The sequence below is a fragment of the Crinia signifera genome, chromosome 12 (assembly GCF_055691185.1).
Source record: "Crinia signifera chromosome 12, ASM5569118v1, whole genome shotgun sequence".
In the NCBI taxonomy this organism is placed as follows: Eukaryota; Metazoa; Chordata; class Amphibia; order Anura; family Myobatrachidae; genus Crinia; species Crinia signifera.
Genome location: NC_139228.1, coordinates 67,241,872 through 67,269,166, shown reverse-complemented (window position 1 = coordinate 67,269,166; position 27,295 = coordinate 67,241,872). Strand labels below are relative to the sequence as shown.

Here is a 27,295-nt window from a genome sequence, read left to right as displayed (position 1 = left end):
GGTGTTTATTTATAGAACGCTGTGTAAATTCCACATACGGTGTTTGATGTGTACCTGCCGCCCGCACATTCTGTATTGGAGGCTGCCATGCTGAGCGCTTGATTAGGAACTAGTCTAGAACCGCAAGGTTTACTGCTCCGTAACGATTCTAAATGTCACCTGATCTTCTGTCTCGTATTTAGATAAAGGATCTGGAGATTAGTGATCTGATCTATCCAACCAACCGTCAACCGGTGAGAACCATGAACAAGAGACACTCGCAGTAAGGAAGGCGCCAGGATGCCCGGAGGTTGCCAAAAATTCTACACATGAAATATATACAGTATACATAAATATTGTGTAGACTTATGTCGACGGATGAGTTTACACATCTTTGCATACGTCTGTCCTATTTTCAGGTAGACAGAATTGGCCTTTTGGTGGAATAGGCTATTTCGGTTGAGAACTGGACCATTAGTGGTCGACCTAGTGACCATTGACGTAGACATTGTCGACACAGGAACCACATAACGGATCATCAGTATAGAATTATTGGATATTGCTAATTAATCTGTGCCTGGAAATGTATTGTATATAGGTAATAGCACACAGGGCTGTATACACAGGCGCTCAGTCGCTTCTACAGAATCCGGGTTCTAACAGAGACACTGCACCTGCCATAGGCCAAAGATAGGTGCAAGTCCCGATGGTGAATACGATGGTGCGCCGATGGTGGACTGTCTATAACCATCAGCGGCGCTAGTGCATGGAAGGGCACAGAAAACGGGCGTCTCAGGGCTTACATTCTCAGCAGCAAGTCAGTACACTAAGTATGCCAACTCTGATGCCAGGCATAGACTCTTCAGCCCCCTGAGATGGTGAGTCCCCTGTATATGTGATGTCAGCAACTCACAGAGGAGTGGGGCCAGGAGCACGAAGCTGGGTGTTGGATGCCAAGCAGTGGAGTGCCCTTTCATGGACCACAAAAGCATCACACAGGTGCCACTAGGGCTGCCCATTTGGCCAGGCCCTCTGGGTAGTGCCATTTTATTTACCGCCCTCTTCCTGGAACACCTCTCCTGGGACTATCCTTGTAATATACTGAGATGCCCCATATTGCTGCTCCGAGTGGCGATACACAATGCCTCGTCACGCAGAGATAAGTGAGACGTTGATACATCTCCCCCATAGTACTGAGCACCAGGGCCACCATCAAGGGGGTGCTGTGAGTACAGCTGTCCCAGGTCTGGCCACTCTGACAGACAGGGAAGGGCCAAGGCCACTCATTCAGCTCACCGCACCCCCCTGACTGCCTCCGCTGAGCTGCCCCCGCTGATGCCCACTGCTCCTGGAGTGCAGGCTTCCATTCTCCTTCACTTCCGGACGCTGGCAGAAATTTCAAATGCGGCAATGTCTGGTGAGTGAGTCAGACACAGTATTGGCAACCTCTCTGACTGGCTGCCAGGCTGCCAGCCCCGATTGGCTTACAAGTCTGCGCCATATTTTATATGGCCACCAGCGTCCGGAGGTGGAGGAGAACCCTCACTTCGGGAGCAGTGGGATGGATTGAGCTGGGGCATCCCAGCAGATGGGAAGGCACACTTCACTTCACTCTGCCCCGCCCACCAAGTGACCAAAAGAACCAGGCGGTAAGTTAAGCGGGGGGGGGGAGTTGTAGCCTCCCCCTTCCCCTGTATGTTATATTATATGTGTTGTGCACATTGCGGCGGCACAGAGCTGCCGCTTTATATAGAACCTTTACAGTACACTACCTGTCTATATCACCCATGTGAGTCACAAATGTATACGGTGTCCAAACTATAAATAGCTGGGAGGTGCAGCGGTCATTCCTAGCAATATTTATCTTTTTCAGGAAACACCTTGTACGCCAGGTTAAAGGTCGCTAATAAATGTCCACTGTCTGATGGACCCGAGGATTAATAATATACTGTGGTCTGGCTGTTGCAATTCCTTTTGTTGTTCGTATGCATGTGTCAAAACGCGCTGTGGTATACAAGGAATTGGGGTGGGGTTAATAAGTGTATACGTCTAACAATGTAACACAATTCCAGAGAAGGTCTGTAATGCAAATGTCTCCACATGATTATATATACTTCTAAACTGACCTGACTTACTGCATAATAAAGGCAGGGCTGCAAGAGATGAATGGGGCCCAGGTACTGGGTAGGGGTGTGGCCAAATATTGGAGGTGTGGCCATGTCTCCTTTGGAAAAATGGAAACAAATCACACGCACAAAACACAAATAAACGAACAGTATGAGCTAGTGAAGGGGGATGGAGATGGTGCACATGTGATGCAGTGCGGGGCCTAGTCTGGGCCACCTTAGCGTATGGGCTCCTGGGTAGCTGCACGATTCTAGAGACCTTTGAGCATGGCTGTTGCCTCCAGAGTTTCCTGGATTACACACAATCAGAGTGATCTAGCATCATTCTCTAGATGCCTCCAGCAAGATAATGAATGGCTTTCAATGTGCTGATTGGTGCATGGCTGGAGCTATCCACCAATCAGAGTGCAGTATTCTCTGCCCAGCCTCCAGCCAGATAGTAAATGGCTTTCCATATTGTGATTTGCACATGACTGGAGCTATCCACCAATCAGAGTGCAGCATTCTCTGCCTGCCTCCTCCCAGACATTGAATGGCTGTCAGCATGCTGATTGGTGCATGGCTGGAGCTATCTACCTATCAGAGTGCAGTATTCAGTAGCCTCCAGCCAGACAGTGAATGCCTTTCTATATTCTGATTAGCACATGATTGGAGCTATCCACCAATCAGAGTGTAACATTCTCTGCCTGCCTTCCAGGCTCCACCCAGACAGTTAATGGCTGTCAGCATGCTGATTGGAGCATGGCTGGAGCTCTCCAATCAGAGTGCTTACATTTATTCACTGAATATTTCTTCTTTGATTTGGTCTGCCAGTGATAATTTTTTGGGGAATATTTGTTTTCTGGAAATGATCCCTACGGCTAAGCTATCAGGACAGTGGTAGAGGGAGGTAACTAGATATAGCCAGCATGATATCATAGAGATCCCTAATGAGCCTGCAATAATGACACGCCAATTCTAACCAGAAACGTGAGCTCAGATCGGTGACACGTTCACAGCATTCCGTGCCCTGATCTCTGCGATTCTCGCCCCCTCTCAGCAGACGCTGCGGTCGGCGTATTATATCATTTTAGTGTGTTGGCCTCATTAACTGTATTTCTCATAAGGCTTAATCACTGACTATACTGAAACATTTAATTAAAAGTAATTGCGGATTAAAAGATTACTATTTGCCCCATCCTCCGAGGCCACAATTGCAGCCAGAAACATAGCTGCTCACATGTGTTACACATTTCTGTAATTATGTTATTCTGGAAACGATTCTGCAAATGATTAGAATCTAAATATGCAGTAACATTCTTGTTATCATATGAGGTCCTTAGTATTGGCTGTATTACACCTTTATAAAATATACACAAGAGGTCAGGAAAAGGTTAAACATACCTCAATAAATACACAAAAATAATAGACCCAGTACTGCACTTTCTAAGCTCACATTCTCCCACCTCATTGTAAGGCTCCTGTCTCTTCTCCCTGGCAGCTGCTCTCCAGTCCAGCGCACTGATTGAGGACCCAGATCCACACACAGCAAACTTGGTAGAAGAAGCTGCACCCCCAGTGTCCACGGCCGCCATCGGAATCCTCATCATGCGGCATCCCCGGTTCCAAGGATGCATCGCGCAGGCCTGCCGGTGAGGTCACCAGCTCACCCGCGCACTTGCCCAATGCATCCCTGGGACCGGAGATGCCACTGAAGAGGATTCCGAAGGCTGCCGTGTACATCAGGGGACACCGTGGACGTCGGGAGACCATCGGGGCACTCCCGGGGACCAGGCAAGTATGAAAAAAATATTCCAAAATCAGCAAAAATGCTTGTGATCCCAAGCATTTCAGATAAAGGATACTCAACCTGTATAGTAATATAATCTTGTTTTACACAACGTTTTTATTTGAATTTATATAATAAATGAGAGAGACACTGGGATTTTTAGAGGATATTTTGCACACCTCGCACAGAGATATTGGCACTCAAAGGGTTAATATATCACTGAGATTAATGGGAACATGCCACTTCTTTCAAGGTTAGAGGACTGGCCTGAAGTGTATCAGGCGGACTATCGACGATCTGAAGAACGAGAATTTATTTGCAGCTTCAGTGACAATTAAACGAACCAAGAAACATGTTTTTTAACACATGACGGCAGCTCCGCTGCTGATATACATACATGCATGACTAACTGGTGTGAAGGCGCTGGGCGAAATGTCTCTTCTTCAAACACCACGGCGGGAACACAACCGACAAGAGGACACTTAATCAAAGACAAAGCTTTCTGTGAAGAGAATATTAAAACAGCCTTAAAGCCCAGAGACAACATGAAAAGTTCATCTTTGAAATGTGATCTGGTTCCTCACATGGGGAATCAAAGCCATTAGCAGGGTTTATTTTAGAAAATGAACCTCCAGAAGAACAGAAACTTAAAGCATCTAAGGTACTCTTTACTTAGAAGGGCGCCCATCTCGGCCATCTCGGGCATTGAATGCACTAAAAAATCAGGTGCGATGCGACAGACGAGATGCCCGAGATTTCCCATAGGGAACAATGTTAAATGTCTCAATTGACCCGATTTTCCTGTTCAATGCCTCAATTGACCCAATTTTTCCATAGGAAACAATGTTAAATGGGCCACAGAGGCCAAATAGGCACCCTGAAGTGAATAATGGCCACCCGAATTGTTAACGCCACCCCACGATCAACGTCAACCCGAAGCGTGGCGAGCGCAGCGAGCCCGCGAGGGGCGGCGGTACGCGTCCTACGACCTTTTCATACCCCCACTATCCACGTCGGCGTGGAGTTGAGAATAGAAAGTGTGGCGAGCGCAGCGAGCCACCGAGCCCGAAGCGTGGCGAGCGCAGCGAGCCCCGCGAGGGGACGCGGATACCTTCACAGGTATCCGCGTCCCCTCGCGGGCTTCACAGCTGTCCGCGTACCCTCGCGGGGCTCGCTGCGCTCGCCACGCTTCGGGCTCGGTGGCTCGCTGCGCTCGCCACACTTTCTATTCTCAACTCCACGCCGACGTGGATAGTGGGGGTATGAAAAGGTCGTAGGACGCGTACCGCCGCCCCTCGCGGGCTCGCTGCGCTCGCCACGCATCGGGTTGACGTTGATCGTGGGGTGGCGTTAACAATTCGGGTGGCCATTATACACTTCAGGGTGCCTATTTGGCCTCTGTGGCCCATTTAACATTGTTTCCTATGGAAAAATCGGGTCAATTGAGGCATTGAACAGGAAAATTGGGTCAATTGAGACATTTAACATTGTTCCCTATGGGAAATCTCGGGCATCTCGTCGGTTGATCGCACCCGATTTTTTAGTGCATTCAATGCCCGAGATGCCCGAGATTTTTTACTAACGATGCCCACGATCAAAATCGTGGGCGCCCTTCTAAGTAAAGAGTACCGCATCTAAATAAGAAGAAAACTACAGACACATCAGTAGCGGTACGACATATTATTGCACAAGTTAAAACCCCGTCAAAATGACGGCTTCTGCAATGTACTTTCACTTTGAACTGAGACAGATCTGACTTTAACTTTGAGCCGTGACAGTTTTAGCCCACAAACTCTCCAACCCATCCCCAGTCCCTATCTGCTCCTACCTCCAATCACTGTATTCACATCTCCCTCTCTCCATATTCAACAAGTTTGAAACGGCTCAGAGTCCCTGCAAAAGTTGCTTTTGCTTTCTGTTATGACATCTTTTAGCACGCAAAGGAGTGTTGAGTGGTCTCTAGTGGTCAGTGGTGGAACTTCAGCTCATAGAGGTGAAGAGTAGTTAGCCTTAAGGTGCCCATACACTGAGGCAATTTCGGCCGATTGCGACCAATCGGCCCATTAAATCTAATGCGCGGTCCTGTGCGCATCGTACTCGACCATTCTGGGACCTTCCTCCACAGGTGGCTAGGCGGGCGGGAAGCAGGGATGCATGCGATCCATCACAAGCGTCCCTGCCGTCCCTGCAGGGTATCGGGTGTCCGAACCCTGCTGCGAAACATCGCAGCAGTGTATGGGCACCTTTACACACACACACATTTATATATATATATATATATATATATATATATAGTAGTGACTCATGATTCCTACTGAAGAAAACTATTAACAACTGGCGCCGGTTGTAGGCCTGATTCAGCAAACTGCACATGCGTGTGCACCAGGGCATGTGCGCAAGCCCATAAACTGTAATTGCTAAAAATGCAACCGCAGTCCAAGGGCCTGCAGGAGAAGGTAACACAACAAGATGGAGGTGGTCCTAACAGCGCAAGGTGACTCAAAAGATGGCGGTCTGGTGCCTTGTTCTGCAGTCAGGGGGCTACCCTTAATGCAGCGTAGTGCTCATATAATTATGATGTTGTGATTGAATCGCAGGGCGGGACCTGGCATGCAGGAGTTTTTTTAAAGGGGCAATCATTTACCAGGCATGGGACGGGGCACACAGATGACCCCTATGAATCGAAAGTTTAAATAAACAGAAAGGTTTTTCTTTTTGAAAGTTTCGGTTCACTTTTAGCCCACACAGCCCTAACAGTAATGTTTGTTCAGAAGGCGTTTCGAGGGAAAATACACTCTGAGGCCTATCATCTGTCATAAACATTAATGGACCAGTCTAAGTAAAAGCCTAATTGCGATGTAAGGATAATAAGTCACATGTCTTTGTTCAGAACAAGCTGTAAAATGCCGCCGCTCCACCTCTGATATAACTGCCTTGGGCATTATGTTGGTTTGGTCACAGTCCTTCCTGCAACACTGAGCTCATGTGACTGTTCTGAGCCAATGAAACGAAAGCTTGCAATACAGTGATGCCACAGGAAGTTTCTGAAAGGTCAGCAGACATGGTCCTGCCTGCAGGGCAGCAGAGAGCCAGGCTGTGCCTGGGTACTTTTAAGGGTGTGTAGCCTAACTGCAGGAGGCATGGCCATGCACCCTTAAAATAAAATTCCGAACAAATACCACTTTAAGCACCTCCCTGGCCACACTGCAGCCCAGCATACAGAAGCATGGGCTGGGTTGAGACGAGTTGCTGCAGCAGCTGCTGCCATGTACCATGGGTCTATTCTAACGACCGCAAGGGACGAGGGACGAAACGGCGCTGGAAAAAGCTGGGCGTTCCCATGGCAACGCATGACACCCTTGCTCAAGAACGGTTAGTATATTAATGTTCCTGCTTCACTATGGGACGTCGCACTGATGCCGTCGGTCTTGACAGCCGTCCCACCCGGAAATATCCGCGGTAACCGGAGGTATATATACATGTTTTTTGAGACAGCAAGTTTTTGAAATCTAAAAAAAAATCAAAAAGCGAATAACGAGAAAGTAAGAAATCTTTACAAATTCCGCAAGTGAGTGTTTTTCGTTACAGGGAGATGAAAAACCTTTCCTGTTTTTCTTCCTTTTGTCCTGGCCTGTTCCCCAGATGTTTATTTTGCATTTCCTAAGCAGATGTACTTCCACCAAGAAAACAACAGGGATGCATTACTGGGATAACTATGCCGAAAGTCTTCTTACATGGAGGCGTCTCTGTACTGCGATGTCAGCTCCGGCCTAGATAAGCCTGATTCTATTGCACTATCCGAGTCGGTCCTGGGGGGTTAATAGGCCCATATGTACATTTTTGAGAATAATCACAATACATACCCACAGACTGGGCAGCCATGTGAGGCCTAGCCCAGGGTTACACCTGGCACGGGCCATAGCACGAGAAGCGGTTGAGCGGCTATCAGCCGCAGACCGTCTCCGGTGACATGTGCCGACTCTCTGGCAATCAGACATTCTGCAACACAATCCAGTGTGCCATGAAGATTAGCCGACGGCACAGAGAATAGGAAATCACTACCGCCTGCGTCTCTGTTCTTTCACCCTGACACTTCCCCTGATAGCCGCTCGTGTTTGGAAACATAATACTCTCCCAGAGGTTCCTGGTGGGACCCTGCGCTCATTCTGTGCAGACAGTCACCGAGTCTGTTCTGCTGTTTCAATCATTTCCTGGGAAAAGGCAACAAATGGTATCAATAAGATTAGCAGATGGCCGCAGTCGTCTCCTCTGAGGAAATTCTGAGGAAAATGTGTTTGGAGATGGTACAAACATACTGACAAGTGAATTCTCATATATATATATATATATATATATATATATATATATATATAAAAGAAGTTGTAGGTAGGTCCCGCAGTAGGTGACATACCGCATGGCACTCCAGGCATTTAGTGAAGGCAAAATTTAATGCAACAGTTTCAGGGCTCTAAGCTCCTTCGTCAGGCATACAGGTTATACAGTATATATATATATTCTAGCCTTCCTGCCTCATCAAAAAGATAAGCACTTTCTTACTTGTTTTTTGTACTTTGTACTTATTTTTTTTATGTTTTTCTTTTTTTTGTACTGTATAGATTGATTTTTTACTATTTACATACATCCTCTTATTTTATATCTTTATATATTTACTTGTACAAATTCGTTTGTGTGTAGGTTATATGTATATAGGGAATACGGTTATTAGGTTGACCCTATTACGGTCAGCATGCATTGGGTCGACCACTGAAGATTGACAAGTCTTAGGTCGACACCTAATATTGGTCGACATAGCTAAAGTCAACAGGGTCGGAAGGTCAAAAAGTAGGTCGTCAATAGCAAGGTCGACAGTCAAAAGGTTGACATAAGTTTTTCATGTTTTTTTCAAGCCGACATGTGCCGACAGGCGGTATTTCATGCCCTGCCATCCACTAGGGCATGGAGGGAGAATAGACTAGTGTGCAGCGAGGCACCGTGCCCAAAGCATGGCGAGCATATCGTGCCCTACTAGGGGATGTGGTACACTTTGACGGTGTCCATGTCGACTATGTTGACCTTTTGACTGTCGACCTTGCCATTGTTGACCTAATGCTTGTGTCGACCTTCCAACCCTGTTCACCTTAGCCATATTGACCTATTTCAGGTGTCGACCTTCAGCCTCTAGGCGGCCACATGCGACCGGATATGTACACCCCCATTCACAGCCCTGCAAGCACTTTCGTAAGGGGGGATATTGCATGGCAGGGGGTGGCGGTTACCTGTTCGCTGGGCTCCGAACACTGGAAGTCCAGCGAGTAGGTGTGAATTACGCCCTAAATGTGGGTTCTGCGGCTGCCCGCTAATACAGGCACTTCGCCTGAGACTAAGAATCAGCCCAAAGAAGCCAGTGACAAGTGAACCCTGGGGATTGGTTGCTCACAGTACAGCACCGGCCAATAGGAAACAGGGATTTCAAGCAGAATAGGTACTTCTGTAGTTTCACGGCGCGTGAAACTACAGAAGTACCGCAGAATATTTCAAACTGATAATAATCATCATCTTACACAACAGCGGAAAAAGCATTCAGCGGTATCCCTATATATAACTGTCACCCCCAATCTCAGGTCCTGACTGCCAAGGATCCCAATCCAGCAAACCGCGGCTTTCCGACTCCTCAAAAGTAAACACATCCAGACATGGCGGAAGAGAGAAGAGCAAGCCACTGCTCAGGAAACAGAGAGCGTCCCGTGGGGACTACAGAGAAAACAAATTATAAGAATTTCCATTTTTTAACCATTGAGCTGCAGCCAACAACATTCCAAGCAATACAGCAGCTGTGTGGTCACACCGCGGGGACCGGGGAACTGTGCTGTCACACCGCAGGGACCGGGGAGCTGTGTGGTCAAACCCTTGGGGAACGGGAAGCTGTGTGGCCACACTGCGGGGACTGGGGAGCTGTGTGGTCACACCACGTGGACCGGGAAGCTGTGTGGTCACACTTCGGGAACTGGGGAGCTGTGTGGTCACACCACGGGGACCGGGAAGCTGTGTGGTCACACAGCGGGGACCGGGAAGCTGTGCGGTCACACCGTGGGGACCGGGAAGCTGTGTGGTCACACCCTGGGGACCGGGAAGCTGTGTGGTCACACCCTGGGGACCGGGATACTGTGTGGTCACACCGTGGGGACCGAGGAGATGTGTGGTCATATCGCGGGGACCGAGGAGATGTGTGGTCACACGGCGGGGACCAGGGACACTCAGAAACTTTTCATTTCTGTACCTGACCTATAAAATGCTACCGTGGTGGTCTCCATAATATTAGTCACATTCCGTTTCAGATGACGACCACCGATGGTTGACTACAATGAATATCGGTGGCATAATAACACTGGGGGGGGGGGGGAGGTGGGAAACCACGGGCAGGATGCCATCAATAGCAAAGAAGCAGAGACTCTATGCCATTGATGGCAAAACCAGTGACACAAACACAAGTTAAAAACATTTTCATGTTGCAGCCTTTTCCACCTCAACTTTTTGCTTGTGTTAACATTTTGTCAATGCCGAACTAGTGCATGTTGATCTCTTGGTGTTGATTTATTGACTGTCAACCCTTTCATCCACACCCATATAAAAAATCTACATAGTGCTCCGCCCTCCACTACAAGGGATCATCGCTGACAATAAGTCTGATGTCGGGGTAGATATCATACTTACTCTGATAAGAGAAGAAAGTCAATGAAAAAATGTATAAATCACAAAAAAAAAAAAATATCAAGACACATTTCTTACAAAAGTGTTAGTGTCTCAGCAACGCGTTTCACTGTGCAATGGACAAATGGAAAAATGCGTACTTAACATGAAAATATGCCAGTGTCTCCGCATCGTGTCTCTCTGTGAAATGGACAAATGGAGAAAGGCGTTTATTACATGGGAAAGTGGTAGTGTCTCTGCAATGAGTTTTTCTGTGCAATAGACAAATGGAGAAAGTGGTTTCTTACATGAAAAAGGGCTAGTGTCTCTGCAATGAGTTTTTCTGTGCAATAGACAAACAGAGAAACGTGTTTCTTTCATGTAGAAGTGCTATTGTCTTTGCAACGCGTTTCTATGTGCAATGGACAAGCAGAGAAATGCGTTTCTTACATGAAAAAGTGCTAGTGTCTCTGCGATGAGTTTGCACAATGGACAAATGCATTGCTTACATGGAAAAGTGCTAGTGTCTCTGCAAACTGTTTCTCTGTGCATTAGACAAAGAAATGCGTTTCTTCCATGTAAAAGTGCAAGTGTCTCCGCAATGTACTTATAAGTGCAATGGATAAACAGAGATATATGCTGCAGCGACACTTTTTCATGTGAGTAATTTGTCCATATTCTTAGTATGAAATTTTAGTGTTGTTTTCTATATCTTTTATTGGTTCTTCTGAAGATATTTTAATATATAAGAAACTGTAAATAAATAAATAAATATACAGTATTCACCTTGATTATTCACTCAATTTATCATTGCCTAATTACTGTGAGCACACACAGGTTATTTATTGCTGAAATTACTGGGAGCAAATCCAATAATATAATTATATCCTGCTTTATAGCTATATCTACTATTTGATACTGGGTGTGAACACCCCAGACATCTATGTTTTAACCATTTGGTTCAATAAGTTTCCTATGACTTGGCGGATAATTTCAAAGCATCATGTTATATTATGTGAGCAACAAAATAAATCTCCCGTACATAGCAACCACAGAGAGAGGCGCTTTAAGAGAGGAAAGGGCCAGTATGCAGACTCCGATTGGTCCCCCTCCTCTACTGCACAGGTCTCCAGGAATATGGTGCCCGTGCTGCGTTCCTGAGGACACCTCTGTGGCACTAGACTGATGGAGAGGTGAGAATGATTATTGGGTGCAGGGTGTGTAGAACCCCCACTGGTCCTGGGGACCCAGGTGCTCCACCCACCTTGCTCCTGAGGGCCATAATTACCGCCCAAAATTTAAATGAGTGCTCACATTATGTCATTATATCTGGGCAGCATCACAGCACTGAGGTAATGGGTTCAATTCCCTCCAAGGCCTTAACTGTGTGGAGTTTGTATAGTCTCTCCGTGTTTGTAAGGGTTTCCTCCACGTATTCTCTCTATAGCTGTAACTTTGACAAATAATCACCAGTTACTTTTTTCGCAAGTTTTAAATGTCCTTCGGGATGGGCTGGACAAGGGCTCGGCTCTCAGAAAGTTCAAGTTTCAGTATTTAAGGAAAGTTTGCGTTGGCTACAACTTGTCATACAGCTTTTTTTTTTTAAAGCAGTCAGAAGAACGAAATCAAGGTGGAATTTAAACACAATACTGTCCTTGCCTTTTGATCCCCAACAGGGCATTCCTTTGAGAACTTTTTGATTTTAGTATCCAGAAGGGATATGGTCATTGGGTCAACAGCATGATGGTCAACAGTCATTAGGTCGACACCATTAGGTCGACATGAGTCTAGGTCAACATGCAGGAAGGTCGACATAAGTCTAGGTCGACATGGGTTAGGTCGACAGGGTCACTAGGTGGACATGGGTTAGGTCGAAAGTCAAAAGGACGATATGGTTTTTTTTTTACATCTTTTTGAGCCGACATATGCCGACTGGGTGTGGCGAGCGTAGTGAGTCACCGTGCCTGAAATGAGGGGACACGGTGCTACGTTTCAGTGTCCATGTCGACTGTGTTGAAATTCGGGACAATAAAAATGGGAATAACCCCATTTTGACCTTACCCATGTCGACCTAATGACCCTGTCCAACTAACCCAGGTCGACCTAGACTCATGTCAACTTCCTCCATATTGACCTAGACTCATGTTGACCTAATGGTGTCGACCTAATGACTGTCGACCAACATTGTGGTGACCTAATGATCCATACCCATCCAGAATAACGAAGGTGTTGAGTGCTCCTGAGCATAACAAAGTTTGACAATACATGTGGACACCGTGAGGTCAGCCTCCCGACCCAAAGTAGCAGGTCTGGTCCACAGCAAGAAGTTGTGCTACCATCTTTTTGTCTATGCTACTAGTGAGGAAGAAGAGGACCTTCATACAGTGGACTTGGTTAGAGGAACCAGGTCCATGGTATGAAGAAAGATAAAACCCAAACAGCTCCTTCTGCCATAAGGAACTTGTTAGGGTAAAGCATCTTCTCTAGACATCAAGTCATCATCCAGGTCTACAGGAGAAAGTGGCTAGAGAGGTGCTAGAAGTTGTAAGGGCTCATCCAAAAAGAGTGATGGCAACTTGTATATCAGCCAGGCAGGGGCAATATGGGAGATAATATTTTTTTTCTAGGACTCTATGGCAACCTGATATCATGTCCTCATTGCAATGAACTTGCATAGGTCTTGGAAAGCCACACAAAGATCTATAGGCGGAGTCACTTTTTTAGGCTATGGAGTTCTCGCTTTCAGGTCTCTTCTCAGCTGATCAAGATTACCCATTTGTAGGCTTTACCAAGAGTACCTTCATACCATACGCTTGGGAGGAACAAAGTTCATGGTTTGAAGAAAGATAAAACCCACTGAGCTTCTTCTGCCAGAAGGAACTTGTTAGGGTGAAGAACCTTCTATAGACATCAAGTCATTATCCAGGTCTACCAGGGGAAAGTGGCTAGAGGTGCTAGAAGCTGTAAGGGCACACCAAAAAAGAGCGATGGCAACTTGGTGACTATATATCAGCCAGGCAGGGGCTAAATGGGAGATAATGACTCTTTCTCTAGGACTCTATGGTAAACTGATATCATGTCCTCCTTGTGATGAACTTGCAGAGGTCTTGGGAAGCCACATAAATATCTATAGGTGGAATCGTGTTCTTTAGGCTATGGAGGTCTTGCTTTCTCTGCTCAGTTGACCAAGATTAACCCATTCGTAGGCTTTACCAACTCTTGATTAAATAGTAAGAGCTGTGCCAGGGTAATAGAGGGTTGGGCAAAGCTGGCATACATTTGCAATACCTGAAGATTAGACCAAGACACGCTACGTGCGTTAATCACGATTTCAATACCGATTTTAATAATTCAACTAAATCTTTAAAAAATGAGGCTAAGAAGTGATTTACAGATCTGGGGATCACCTATTCGCTGACAGTACATTAATGTTTAATATCTGGAGGATAATTATTCTCTCTCCCTGAAGTACGGACAGTTCTGCTGTATATGATTAACTCTGGCAGATAATGATCCTGTAACTTAGCGCAGCCCAGGGGTCTAAGATGTGTAATACGTATTCATGCATACAGAATCCTTGTTTTATTAAATGAGAGCGTGGACAGGCACCGGATGCTGAATGATGCATCACAGGGGCTGCACATTACCCCAAGTGAATCAATTTGACCTATATCCAAATGAAAACAAAATGAACATTGTTAGATTCTTTCATGTCAAATATCCTGCAATGGTTCTATTGGGTGTGGACGGAACGGTCGACTAGGTAATTTGACATTGACAAAAGGTCGGCATGAGCAAAAAGTGAACTTTTAAAAGGTTGACGCATGAAAAGGCCAACTTGAGTTTTTAACATTTTTGCGTCAATGTCGATTCCTGATTTTTTTTTTCTTTTGTTGGACTTTTTTATGCTTCATGATCCACGAGGACTACAATTGGTAACTATGCGGGGGTGCGCGCTACACTAATGTCAACAGGTGTCGACATCGACACTAAAAAAAACGAATGTTGACTTTTTTTATGGCCTGATGTCACCTGCAGACACGTTCCATGGATAATCCCCAGGAACTTGTTTATTGTGCTTGAGGCTGTATTATCTCAGAGTATCAGCCCGGGGCATGCGCTAACCCCACATGGCATAACCACCGCCGGTTTCGGCACTCGCACACTGTATAGTAAGGGAATGTTATCTGTATCTCTGTAAAACCCACGAGCAAGGTGCCCTCGGTCATATTAGTGCCTATTGTCATTGTCACAGCAGGACATAAAACGGCAATCACACCACTCGCGCTAAGGACGGGCGCCCGCAGGTGAGCCGATGCCATGTTTATAACACGCCAGCTTTGTCTGGGTTTCTCTTTTCTCCCCTTCTAGTTCATGTCCCAGAGGTGGATTTTTGTGGTTTAAGCCTGTGTGTGTCACTAACTTAAATGAGACCTTTGTAAATGGTTCCATTGTACAGGCCCCCAAGCTATGCTTTCCGAGGCACAGGCCTAGAATTTGTCATTAAGGAAACACTTTAAACCCAGCAGCTGAACAAAGAGCTCGCAGTCTGCCCTGGTCCAGGACGAGGCAGCCCAGGTGTTTCTCATTTTCTGCTCTGACCGTCCATTCATCCGCACTGCCAGGCTGCACTGAGGGCCCATTGTGTTCTGTTTAAAGGGAAAGTCACATGTAGAGGAGGGAAGGAAATGCAGAGCGCGGGCCGGTGTTACACTCTGCCTGAGCTCCGGTGACCCCTGACAGCTCCTCTATTGCATTAAATGCTGTTGGCATATTCCTGTCCTAGAAGGGCCACTAAATGTAAAGTGTTTCTGTCACTTCCACCAAGTGGAGGCATTAGGTCAACACCACTAGGTAGACATGCATAAAGGGGATTGGTATGAAATCCCAGCGGACGGAACAATGGCGGTCAAATCCTGATGCCGGAATACCGACTGTCGAAATCCCAACAAGGGGGGGGGAGTGGGGGGGAGTGGAAGTGGATCACCCAAAAGCCGACAAGTGCCGACAAGCGATATTTCATACCCTACCATCCACTAGGACGTAGAGGGAGAATGTAAGTGTGCCCAGGGCAGTAAGCCATGCGAGGGGCCGCGGTACTATTTTTTTGTGTGAAAAACCCCATGTTGACATTTTGACTATCGACCTTGCCCATGTCGAACTAATGCTTGTGTCGACCTAATGATCCTGTCAACCTAACCCAATGTCGACCTAATGCTTGTTGACCTAGCTGCTGCCTATCCAATGATCCATACCCATCTCTGGTCTCCTCTTCAGGAGAAGCCTGGCGAGGAGACATCATCAAGCTCCGCCCCCAGGATAGCAAATAACCTGATTTGCATATCTCCATGGAGGGCACCGGACTACAATGACGCGATTATGTAATTTTGGCCCCGTCCCCTTATCGGAGACCCGCGGATTGCAGTATTTAAAGGCTTTGGTCAGGGGGATCCCTCAAAATCCAGGAGGGTTGCCCACCTTTCTGGGGGCCAGGAGGGGGCTCCTGTTTTTTCGGGAGCCTCCCAGCCATTCCAGGAGGGTAGGCAACCCTAGCATATACTCACAGTTTAGCAAACAGGTAAGCACCAGTGACCCATGTAGACATCATTTGTCTATCCCTGCATCCTGTAATCTTCATTCTAAATTACCTCCATTCACCAAAAGGCACCATATCTAGAGGGTTATTCTGGTTGGTTTGCAAAAACATGCTGCACTGCAGGTGGGGCAGATGTAAAAGGTGCAGAGAGAGTTAGATTTGGGTGGGGTGTGTTCAAATTGAAATCTAGGTTGCAGTGTAAGAAAAAAGTAGCCAGCATTTACTCTGCACAGAAACAAAATACAGTAACTCCCTCAAATCTAACTCTCTCTGCACATGTTACATCTGCCCCACCTGCAGTGCAGCACCGTTTTGTCCAGTAAAGAAGGAATTTGCTCTTGCAAACCAACCAGAATAACCCCCCAAGGCACTTTAGGCCTTATTCTGGTTCACTCCTTCTGGCAAAATACTTCTTAGATGGACAAAACCATGTGCACTGCAGGTGGGGCAGATGTAAAATGTGCAGAGAGAATTCGATTTTGGTGAGTTATTTTGTTTCTGTGCAGGGAAAATTCTGACTGCTTTATTTTTACACTGCAATATAGATCTCACTTTGAAATAAAACCCCACCCAAATCTAAAGGTGCGTACACACGGGGGCGATTTTGTCCAAAATCGCGGGAAATATGGTCGCTGAGCGAACATATTGCCCGCAATGGGAGTGTGCACCGGCGATATATCGCCGGGTGCGCGCTCCCGTTTTTGCCCCTGTGGTGATCGCTGGTCGCAGGAACATGCTCCTGCGACCAGCTGATTACCACTGCCGGGCTCCCCCCAGCAGTTTCTTTTTCATCAGCGACCATCTCTGGTCGCTGATGAACAGGAGAAACTGAGCAATATATTGCTCAGCCATATATTGCTCAGCAATATATGGCTGAGCAATATATCTCCCCCGTGTGTACACAGCATAACTCTCTCTGCACAAGTTACATCTTCCCCCCTGCAGTGCACATGGGTTTGTCCATCTAATACCCCTTTTACACCAAAAACCCTGGTCCGACCCTTCGACCTGGGTCTGCACTATTTATACTGAACCTGGGTCAGCACTGCCTTTCCTTGTGGATGTCATAAAAAATGCTTGCTCATTGCCAAGGGGGGTGAAATTGCTTGTTGCCAGGAGGCAACACATATATATATATATATATATATATATATATATATATATATATATATATATATATGTAACTTTGCCTACGTGTGGATTATTTCTGAGTGCTGCTGTACCCCCCCCCAGGACTCTACATTGAGACAGCACACACTGTCTGCATCGGAGGGCACCAGTTTATTACCTTAGGAACCATTTGCCTTTCAATTTGGAGTGCCGCCAAAGGACTATATATATATATATATATATATATATATATATATATATATATATATATATATATATATATATATATATATATATATATATATACTACTTAAATAAAAATTCGGAAGGGGTAGAGGGGGGAAGCTGTCCCCGGGTGCTGGGAGAAGGGGGGTTTCTGTGGCTGCTGAGGGGAGGTGGGGGTACCTGGCTGTCAGCCTGAGGTCAGAGCCGTAGAGGATGATGTGCGCCGCCGCCGCTGCTGCTGAATCAGGCCCAATATCATACAACTGCGGTCGATTATGGTCGGAGCCGGAGGGGATGATGTGCACCGCCGCCGCTGCTGCTGAATCAGTCCCAAAAGCATACAACTGCGGGCTGCGGGGGATGATGGTCGGAGCCGGAGGGGATGATGTGCGCCGCTGCTGCTGTACTTCCCCCCGCAGCCGCGAAGTTCCTACGGCGAATGGACAGTCAGTGGCGGGGGTCCCTCCAGTGCATAGGAACTAGTACTAGTTCCCATGCACCGGAGGGACCCCCGATGCCGACTGTCCATTCGCCGCAGGAACTTCGCGGCTGCGTGGGGAGGTACAGCAGCAGCGGCGCACATCATCCCCTCCGGCTCCGACTTCAGGCTCCGACCATCATCCCCTGCAGCCCGCAGTTGTATGCTATTGGGCCTGATTCACCAGCAGCAGCGGCGGCGGCGCACATCATCCCCTCCAGCTCTGACCTCAGGCTGACAGGTACCCCCACCTCCCCTCAGCAGCCGCAGACACCCCCCTTCTCCCAGCACCTGGGGACAGCTTCCCCAGTGCTGCACGCTGTGGACCCGCTGCGGGTGGCTGCACCCACAGCGGGACCATTTACACCGGCCTTTACACGGGTCCTATCCGGGTTCTACCCAGGTAGGACCTGGGTAGAGGACCAGTGAAAATGGACACGGATATACCCCATTTACACCGCCGATGATCCGGGTCTGACCCGCTGCTGACCTGGATTTTTCGGCGGTGTAAAAGGGGTATAAGAAGGAATTTGCCAGAAGGAGTGAACCAAAATAAGGCCCATTGTTCCTCAAAGCTCAGTGAATCTGTTTTTCAAAAATATTAGCACAGCCCAAGAAGTTAGATTTGGATCGGGGGTGTATTTAATCAAACTGAAATCTCAATCAAACTGAAATCTAATTTGTAATGTAAAAATAAAGCTGTCTAATGCCACTTTTCCACCAAAATCCAGGGTCTCACACAGGATTTTCAACGTGGGATTTTGCCGGGATGGCCCCCATTTTCCACTGCCCGGTTTTCCTGGGTTTTAACTGGGCGGACACAGTTTTAATTGAAACAGGAAACCGGGAAAGCAGAACAGCGGGGGCAATGCCGGGCGTTGACCGGCTGGCTGTGGGCACCAGCACCACCAGCCAGTCAGCGGCGCCGGGTGGGCCCTGTTGGACGGGCCCCGCCAGGTGGTGAGCGGCATGTGCAGCAAAATTCAGGGGTGGACAGGTAACTGGTGGACAGGCAGCGGCAGGTGGGCAGTGGGAGGCGGCTGCACAATGGGAAGTCTCTCCTGCCCAGGTCAGAAAACCTGAGTAAGATCCATTTCCACAGCTTGTTCCCCATGTTTTACCTGCTAAAACCCCGCTTCTGTCTTGGGTAAAAATCCTGAGTGGCTAGACCCAGGATTTTTTCCTTGTAGCCATTCCACTGACCTGAATCCCGGGTCAACCCAGAAAACCCCCCAGGATTTTAGGCCGTCGGAAAAGGGTTATAACATATGTGGGCTACATACAAAAGCAGCCAGTATTTACCCTGCACATAAACAATAGAAATATAATTGCTCTCCTGACGCAGCAGCATGGTTTGTTCCAGACACAAAATTACTTGCTTTTTTGCTCTCCTGAACCCGGCCCCTAGTGCTGCTCTACAGAACAGTTTTACATGTTATCAGCAAGTCCTGGGCTTTCTAAGGAGTGAATATTGGACGATCCCCAAGAACTATTGGGATTGCATAAGAGGGATTGGGTTGGAAGCCTCGGAGGCTGAGGTTAGAGAGAGGAAAGCTCAGCAGCTATGTGTGCACAAAGTATTTGGTTCTGGGACACGGTGCGCTGAACAGCTGGCAGCGGAAAACACCCAGATGTGCTATATACAAAGCCAACAATATCCAGTAACTGAGGCGCATTGTGCTGGGCTGATAGCTCTGCATGTGCAGCTGAGCGATTGCAGAACCTCCATACCGGCTGCAGCACAGGGGAGAGCAGCTGCAGAGCCTCCGCATCGGCTGCAGCACAGGAGAGAGCAGCTGCAGAGCCTCCGTACCGGCTGCAGCACAGGAGAGAGCAGCTGCAGAGCCTCTGTACCGGCTGCAGCACAGGAGAGAGCAGCTGCAGAACCTCCTTACTGGCTGCAGCGCAGAAGAGATTAGCTGCAGAGCCTCTGTACTGGCTGCAGCTCAGGAGAGAGCAGCTGCAGAGCCTTCGTACCGGCTGTAGCGCAGGAAAGAGCAGCTGCAGGACCACTGTACCGGCTGCTGCATGTGACAGAGGCAGTGACATGATGTGAGGAGGGGAATGGAGGCAGCAGGAAGCCATAGATTGAGAGTTATATAGTGGAAGGAGCAGGGTCCCCAGCAGCACAGATTATATCAGGAGATGAGTGATGTCAGTGAGGACAGGGCTGCATGTGATGGGGGCAGTGACATGATGTGAGGAGGGGAATGGAGGCAGCAGGAAGCCACAGACTGAGAGTTATATAGTGGGAGGAGCACGGTCCCCAGCAGCACAGAGTGTATCAGGAACCGATTGGTGTGTTAGTGAGGACAGGACTGCAGTTCCGTGTATCTGCAGCCACTAAGCTATCAGCACTCACTATTGTTACAGTTTTTACTCTTTATTTATAAAAATTCTTCAAGCATCAGTTATTAGGCAGAATAATCTTTTACTTCTCTAATCTCGATGGTGTAATTACTGCTACAGTCATTTATTTGACAGATAATAATTTAAACTGGTTATACACAAACACATTCTGCATCCCATCCCCCGGACTAACGCCCTACATCTTCTTCCTGAATGCACCCGGCTGTGATTCATCGCCCTGTATCAGGACACTCCCATAAGTGGGAAACACGGGAGACTTGTCAGGTTCATAGCTGCTATCATTTTTTTAAATATTCAATGGGTTTGGAAGACATAGGTCTCCCAAAATGTCTGTGGGACTCCTGTTGCGGGTGGTAGTAGTCAAGTCTCCTGAAGGCCTCTCACAGTCATCCACTTCCCAAGGGGGACCCGGGCTTCCAATTCACCCCATCATGGACTTTTTACGGTACTTGTGAGTTATCCGGGCGTCCGATTTTTAAATCGGGTCGGATCGGGACATCGCATCGCATGCGACCATCGGATGCGATGCGATGCGATGCGATGCGATGACCCGATTTTTCCATAGGAATCAATGTTAAAATGGACTGAGTCCATTTTAACATGGAATTCAATGGGAAAAAGGGTCCTTTTCATACCCCTACTATCCAAGTGGGCATGGAGTTGGATATAAACCTGTGGCGAGCGTAGCGAGCCACCGAGCCCGAAGCGTGGCGAGCGTAGCGAGCCCCGCGAGGGGACACGGAATACCGTCCCCTCGCGGGGCTCGCTTCGCTCGCCACGCTTCGCTCGCCACGCTTCGGGCTCGGTGGCTCGCTACGCTCGCCACAGGTTTATATCCAACTCCATGCCCACTTGGATAGTAGGGGTATGAAAAGGACCCCTTTTTCCATAGGAATCATTTTAACATTGATTCCTATGGAAAAATCGGGTCATCGCATCCGATGGTCGCATGCGATGCGATGCGATGCGATATCGCATCGCATCGCATCTGATTGTATGCCTTAACTTAAGGCATACAATCAAAAAATCGGACGCCCGGATAACTCACAAGTACCCTTTTTACTATTTTACAATGATGGCAAACACAGTATTTTATACACAATTGCACTGTTGATAACACACAAGGGCCCTTATTTTGGTTGACCTGCAACGCTGCGAAATTCAATTTGCAACCTTGAGTGCGGGGCAAAATCATTGGATGGTCGCTGAATCGAATTATTTTGCAAGCACTCGCAGATCTAGTGTTCACTCTAGGTTTTCGGGCGGGCAGGGCGCCGGGGGCGGACCGGGCCAGCCGACGTCACACTTGTGGGCGGTCCCGGGCTGCCAACGTCACAAAAGGGGTGTGCCCGGCACGTGATGTCATGAAAAGGGGTGGGCCCGGCCGCCACTAAAGGGGACGAGCCCGGCCACCGCCATCACTAAAGGGGACGGGCCTGGCCACCGCCGTCACTAAAGGGGACGGGCCTGGCCACCGCCGTCACTAAAGGGGGCGGGCCCAGCCCCGCCAAAGGTGCCGTGATGCTGGGGAAGCGCTGGGCATCGCCGTCTAAGGCGGCGCTAGGCTTCTCGGTGCAAGCGGTCGGGCAGGCACTAGGCTGTTTTAGCCTGCTAGAGGGGAAGGGCGCATTTTGCCCTTTAAAAATCAGGCAGGGCGCAGCGCCCCGCTAAAACAGCCTAGCGGGAACACTACAGATCTAAGACACCTCTTTGGTGTCTTAGATCTGCGGGGCCCTGTATGGGATGCTGGCGGGCAGCTGACACATCCGGCGACGTCAGCTGCCGGCATCCGCGTCACGGCGGAACGTCCATGAAACACTGGGCGTTCCCATGGGTGCGACCGCGGCCTGCTGTACATAAATGTTTACGTGCATGCGGAGTCGCTAAACATCGCTCCCCCCTGTGCGAGCGCGCAGGGGATTGATGGAATTAGAATAAGGGTCAAGAGATATTCCACAACAGGGCCCAAATGCACAATCCATTCTTATTTGGAAGGCAGATTTCCAGTGTCACCTACCAAGCGCCAGAGTTTTTGCAGCTTTTATTTCATAGGTAAGATTGGAATTGTACAAATGACGGCAGCAGCAAACTAAGCGGAAAGTGTGAGCTGATCCCGTCCTACACCGCTGGCCTGGGCGCAGACAGATGTGAGCACAAAGGGACATGGAAGTGACATACGGCAGCTGCCGCCTGTACTACAGTCTGCTTACAATGACCTTTCACAGCCTCATAAACTGCATTTGACAAATATGCTTTCTCCCTACTCTGTGGATGGATTTGTATTATTATAAATGAGGGTCAGACGCAGTCATATTGTCCTGTTAGTACAGGGTTGCCGACTTGCATAAAATCTTCTCCGGGAAAAGCCCGGAGAGGAATCTTTCATGACGAGTTTGGGGGCCGGGGCTTAACAGTGACATCATTAAGCCCCGCCCCCATTACGGCAAATAGCAGAAATAACTGATCTCCATGGAGGGGGCGGGCCTAAAATGACACGATTGTGCCATTTTTAGCTCCGCCCCTCCTCTGAGACCCGCGGATTGCGGCATTTAAATGCCGCGATCGGGGGGCTCAGTGGGGGTCCCCATGATTCCGGGAGGGTTGCCCACCCTTCCGGGGGCCGGGAGGGGGGACCCAATTTTCGGGGGACTCATGCAAATTCCGGAAGGGTCGGCAACCCTGTGTTAGTAAAATATAAATAATATGGTTTATTTATTTATTTATTAACAGTTTCTTATATAGCGCACACATATTCCGCAGCGCTTTCTATATTGGAACACTCACATCAATCCCTGCCCCAGTGGAGTTTACAATCTATATTCCCTACCCCATGTACACGCACACACAGACATTCTAGGGTTAATTTGTTGGGAGCCAATTAGGCTACCAGTATATTTTTGGATTGTGGGAGGAAACCAGAGTACCCGGAGGAAACCCACGCAAGCACGGGTAGAATATACAAACTCCGCACAGTTAGGGCCATGGTGGGTATGGAACTCATGACCTCAGCGCTGTGAGGCAGTAATGCTACCCATCACACCATCCGTACTGCCCATTTGTGTCATTATGCGGCCCTGGCAACCACAGAGACATGTACTGCTAGCACTGGGGAATATTGTAGCTCTGTATCATCGATGGTGGTAAACCACCTGGTTCTCGATGGCAAATAAAATATTCACAAACAGTCATAGTCCATAGATGATTTCAAATCATCGATGGTTGATGATCACCGCTTGTAATTGGGAGGAAGGAGGTCTGTTTGTACTTAATAACTGGAGTGGTTGGGAGGACGGATCTCTGTTTGTTAAACGCGGGGGGGTTTATTGATTTCATTATTTACTTATTAAAAATTCCTTACTTCCCACTTGTCTTAATATTCCTTCAGTAAATAAAAGCTGACACCTCATTCCGCCAGTTACATGTCCGTGTTTTGTTTCAGCCGCTGTCTGGTTGTTTCTCTGTAGTGTGGCGTTATGTCTGGTGGGGTGCGCTACAGATGCCACCTGTTCTGTTCTGTCAGGTCGCCGGACTACTGAGCACGTGTTATTTCGGGCGTAGAAGACTTGGACTTCTATAAAGGTTCTCCAGCACTGAAAGGCTGCAAATCCTTCAACGATTCATGTATAAAGAGCCGCCATTGTACACAGCGCTGTACAAGAAATGTTCAATTACCTTGTCCACACTGCAGTCTACATTTTCTACCACACCAAACGTCAGTAAAAATGTGTCAGCAACCAACTAATCTATGGTAATGCATTGAATAACGACTCCCGGGAGCCTAAAACGAACCCCTCCTGTACCAGCCTAACCCTCCCTCCCTGTAGCCTAACCCCCCCCCCCCCCCCTCCCCCCACGGTCTAACCTTTAAGTTCCACTCAAGTGCCTAAATATAACCCTTCCCCCATCCTCCACCCGGCCTAACCCTAATCAGATCAGGTAGGATACAGCAGCACTTACTGGGGGACGCAAACGATACATCGTATGATAAAGGACCACATCCGATGTATCAGATGCAATCCAAACGCCAGGGAGCAGTTGCCAAGGTAACGGATGCGAGGCTGCATGTGAAACCTCGGATAAGTGTATTTAGTCCTTAAGATTAAGGTAAGGTACAATGTTTCTGTGCAGGGTAAATACTGGCTGCTCTTTTTTTACACTGCAATTTATATTTCAGTTTAGACACCCCCCCACCAAATAGCTCTCTTTGCACCTGTTACATCTGCCACCTGCAGTGCAGCATGAATTTGCCCACTTGTTTTTTTGCTTTTCTAACAAAGCCTGTATCAGGCCCTATATGTGTGAGTGTAGAGAAAACACCTTCCAGCTCCATTTCAGGTGGACCAGAGGACCGTTAATATTTCATGTTACCTATCTATAATTCAGCGAGCTGCTGTTGCAGTTTGTTAGCGCAGATGTTGGCAGGGAGATGAATAAGCATTTGAGGCATGAATCAGAAGATGACAGGAGACAACGCAGACAATCCGAGTCATTCATCCCTCATCCGCAGAGCGCTGCACTAACAATCTCTATGAAGTCAACCACGTCCAATTGTTCCCCGGTGAAAGGTAGAACTGTAAACAATTCCACAGCGAACGTGAACCCAGGTATCCGCGGCGTCTGCTGCCCAACCAGATGAGCCCTCGGACGCTTTTGGGTGGCGCCAGTCAATGTGGAAAATTAGTATTATTATATTTTTAGAACTGCAAAAGGTTCAATTACAGCATAATCGAAATGCCCGTCGTTCCGCGCCCGGAACTATTTATTTCCCAATGATCTATTTTAACCCTTTTGCCCATTGGTCAATATATTTGATCGGCAATTTTACTCTACTTTAATAATAATAATCAATATGTGGGTCTTCCTTTGTACTATGAATTCCATTGTGTATATCCCGTCAGTATGGAAAACATTGGTTGGCAATTATAAAGTGATTGGGTGAAAACTATATTACTCGTGCCCAGGAAAACAGGTGGTGTTGCCCATGACAACCAGTTTTCTAGCCAGTTTATTTAATGAATGCAAACATCCAATTAGTTGCTACGGGCACCACTTGTTCTCTTGTAATGAGTTTCATTAATGATACACAGTGTGGAGATAAACATGGTCTATATGCAAATTACATTGTTTGTATTGATATTAAATCAGAGCACCCTCTTTGTGTTTACCTAACAAAACGTTGCTTAGCGGATACTGCCATATATTTATGTCACATCTTGTGCTGCAGGGGACCCTGCTCCTCCCACTATATAACTCTCAGTCTGTGACTTCCTGCAGCCTCCATTCCCCTCCTCGCATCATGTCCCTGCCCCTGTCACATGCAGCCCTGTTCTCACTGACACATCACTCATATCCTGATATACTATGTGCTGCTGGGGTCCCTGCTCATCCTACTATATAACTCTCAGTCTGTGACTTCCATTCCCCACCTCACATCATGTCACTGCCCCTGTCACATGCAGCCCTGTCCTCACTGACACATCACTCATCCATACCTCCCAACTTCTGTGCTGATGAAATAGGGACACTAGCGCGGCAAAGCCGCGCGAGCGTCCGAATAGGGGGTGTGGCATATGCAAATGAGGGTGCAGCTTATGCTAATTAGCCACAACCTCATTTTCATACGAGAATAGATGCTGTGCGCATGCGCACAGCGTCTATTCTATTAGATTGGGGGGGGGGGGGTCTCCCTACTGCCACCCCCCGCAGCGGGACAATGCCTGCTGCGGGTGGGACAGCAGGACAGGACCCAAAAATCGATACTGTCCCGCTGTAATCGTGACAGTTGGGGGGTATGCTCATCTCCTTATATACTCTGTGCTGCTGGAGACCATGCTCCCCCCACTATATAACTCTCAGTCTGTGACTTCCTGCAGCCTCCATTCTCCACCTCACATCATGTCACTGCCCCTGTCACATGCAGGCCTGTCCTCACTGACAAATCACTCATATCCTGATATACTATGTGCTGCTGGGGTCCCTGCTCATCCTACTATATAACTCTCAGTCTGTGACTTCCATTCCCCACCTCACATCATGTCACTGCCCCTGTCACATGCAGCCCTGTCCTCACTGACACATCACTCATCCATAGCTCCCAACTTCTGTGCTGATGAAATAGGGACACTAGCGCGGCAAAGCCGCGCGAGCGTCCGAATAGGGGGTGTGGCATATGCAAATGAGGGTGCAGCTTATGCTAATTAGCCACAACCTCATTTTCATACGAGAATAGATGCTGTGCGCATGCGCACAGCGTCTATTCTATTAGATTGGGGGGGGGTCTCCCTACTGCCACCCCCCGCAGCGGGACAATGCCTGCTGCGGGTGGGACAGCAGGACAGGACCCAAAAATCGATACTGTCCCGCTGTAATCGTGACAGTTGGGGGGTATGCTCATCTCCTTATATACTCTGTGCTGCTGGAGACCATGCTCCCCCCACTATATAACTCTCAGTCTGTGACTTCCTGCAGCCTCCATTCCCCACCTCACATCATGTCACTGCCCCTGTCACATGCAGGCCTGTCCTCACTGACAAATCACTCATCTCCTGATATGCTGTGCTGCTGGGGACCCCGCTCCTTCCACTATATAACTGTAGGTAGGCACAGATCTCTATGTATCCGAATCAAAAATTCAATGATAACATATTAAGTTGTCCACTTAATCATGTCCACTGGTCATGTCAGGCAGAGTTGTGAAGGGAGGGGAAGTATTTTAAAGTACACAGAGCAGAAATAGCAACAGAGGGCTATTCAGTTGCATGTGACTGTGGTTGCCATGGAAGTCATATAACACTGTACAATTATAAATCCATAATGGCAAGGAGAAGACTCAAGCCAAGGAAAAATGGAAACTATAGTGATTTATGTTAAAAACACACACTTACACACACAAAAAAATGTTTTTCATGCGATTGCTGCTCAAGTGGTTTGTGATCTCCCGAGTGGAAGGATCATTT

The 27,295-nt window shown here is 47.9% G+C and overlaps 1 protein-coding gene across 4 annotated transcripts in view; it reads right to left on the bottom strand.

Moving 5' to 3' along the window:
- Positions 1–27,295, bottom strand: part of FRMD6 (FERM domain containing 6) — a 133,518-nt gene that overhangs the window by 70,457 nt on the left and 35,766 nt on the right. Inside the window, exon 2 of one of the 4 annotated variants that reach the window (XM_083167456.1) lies at positions 4,271–4,375. The exons of the other annotated variants lie outside the window; for them this stretch is intronic. The gene's annotated coding sequence lies outside the window, so the exon portion shown is untranslated. The remainder of the gene's footprint in view (positions 1–4,270; positions 4,376–27,295) is intronic. 4 annotated transcript variants of the gene reach the window in all.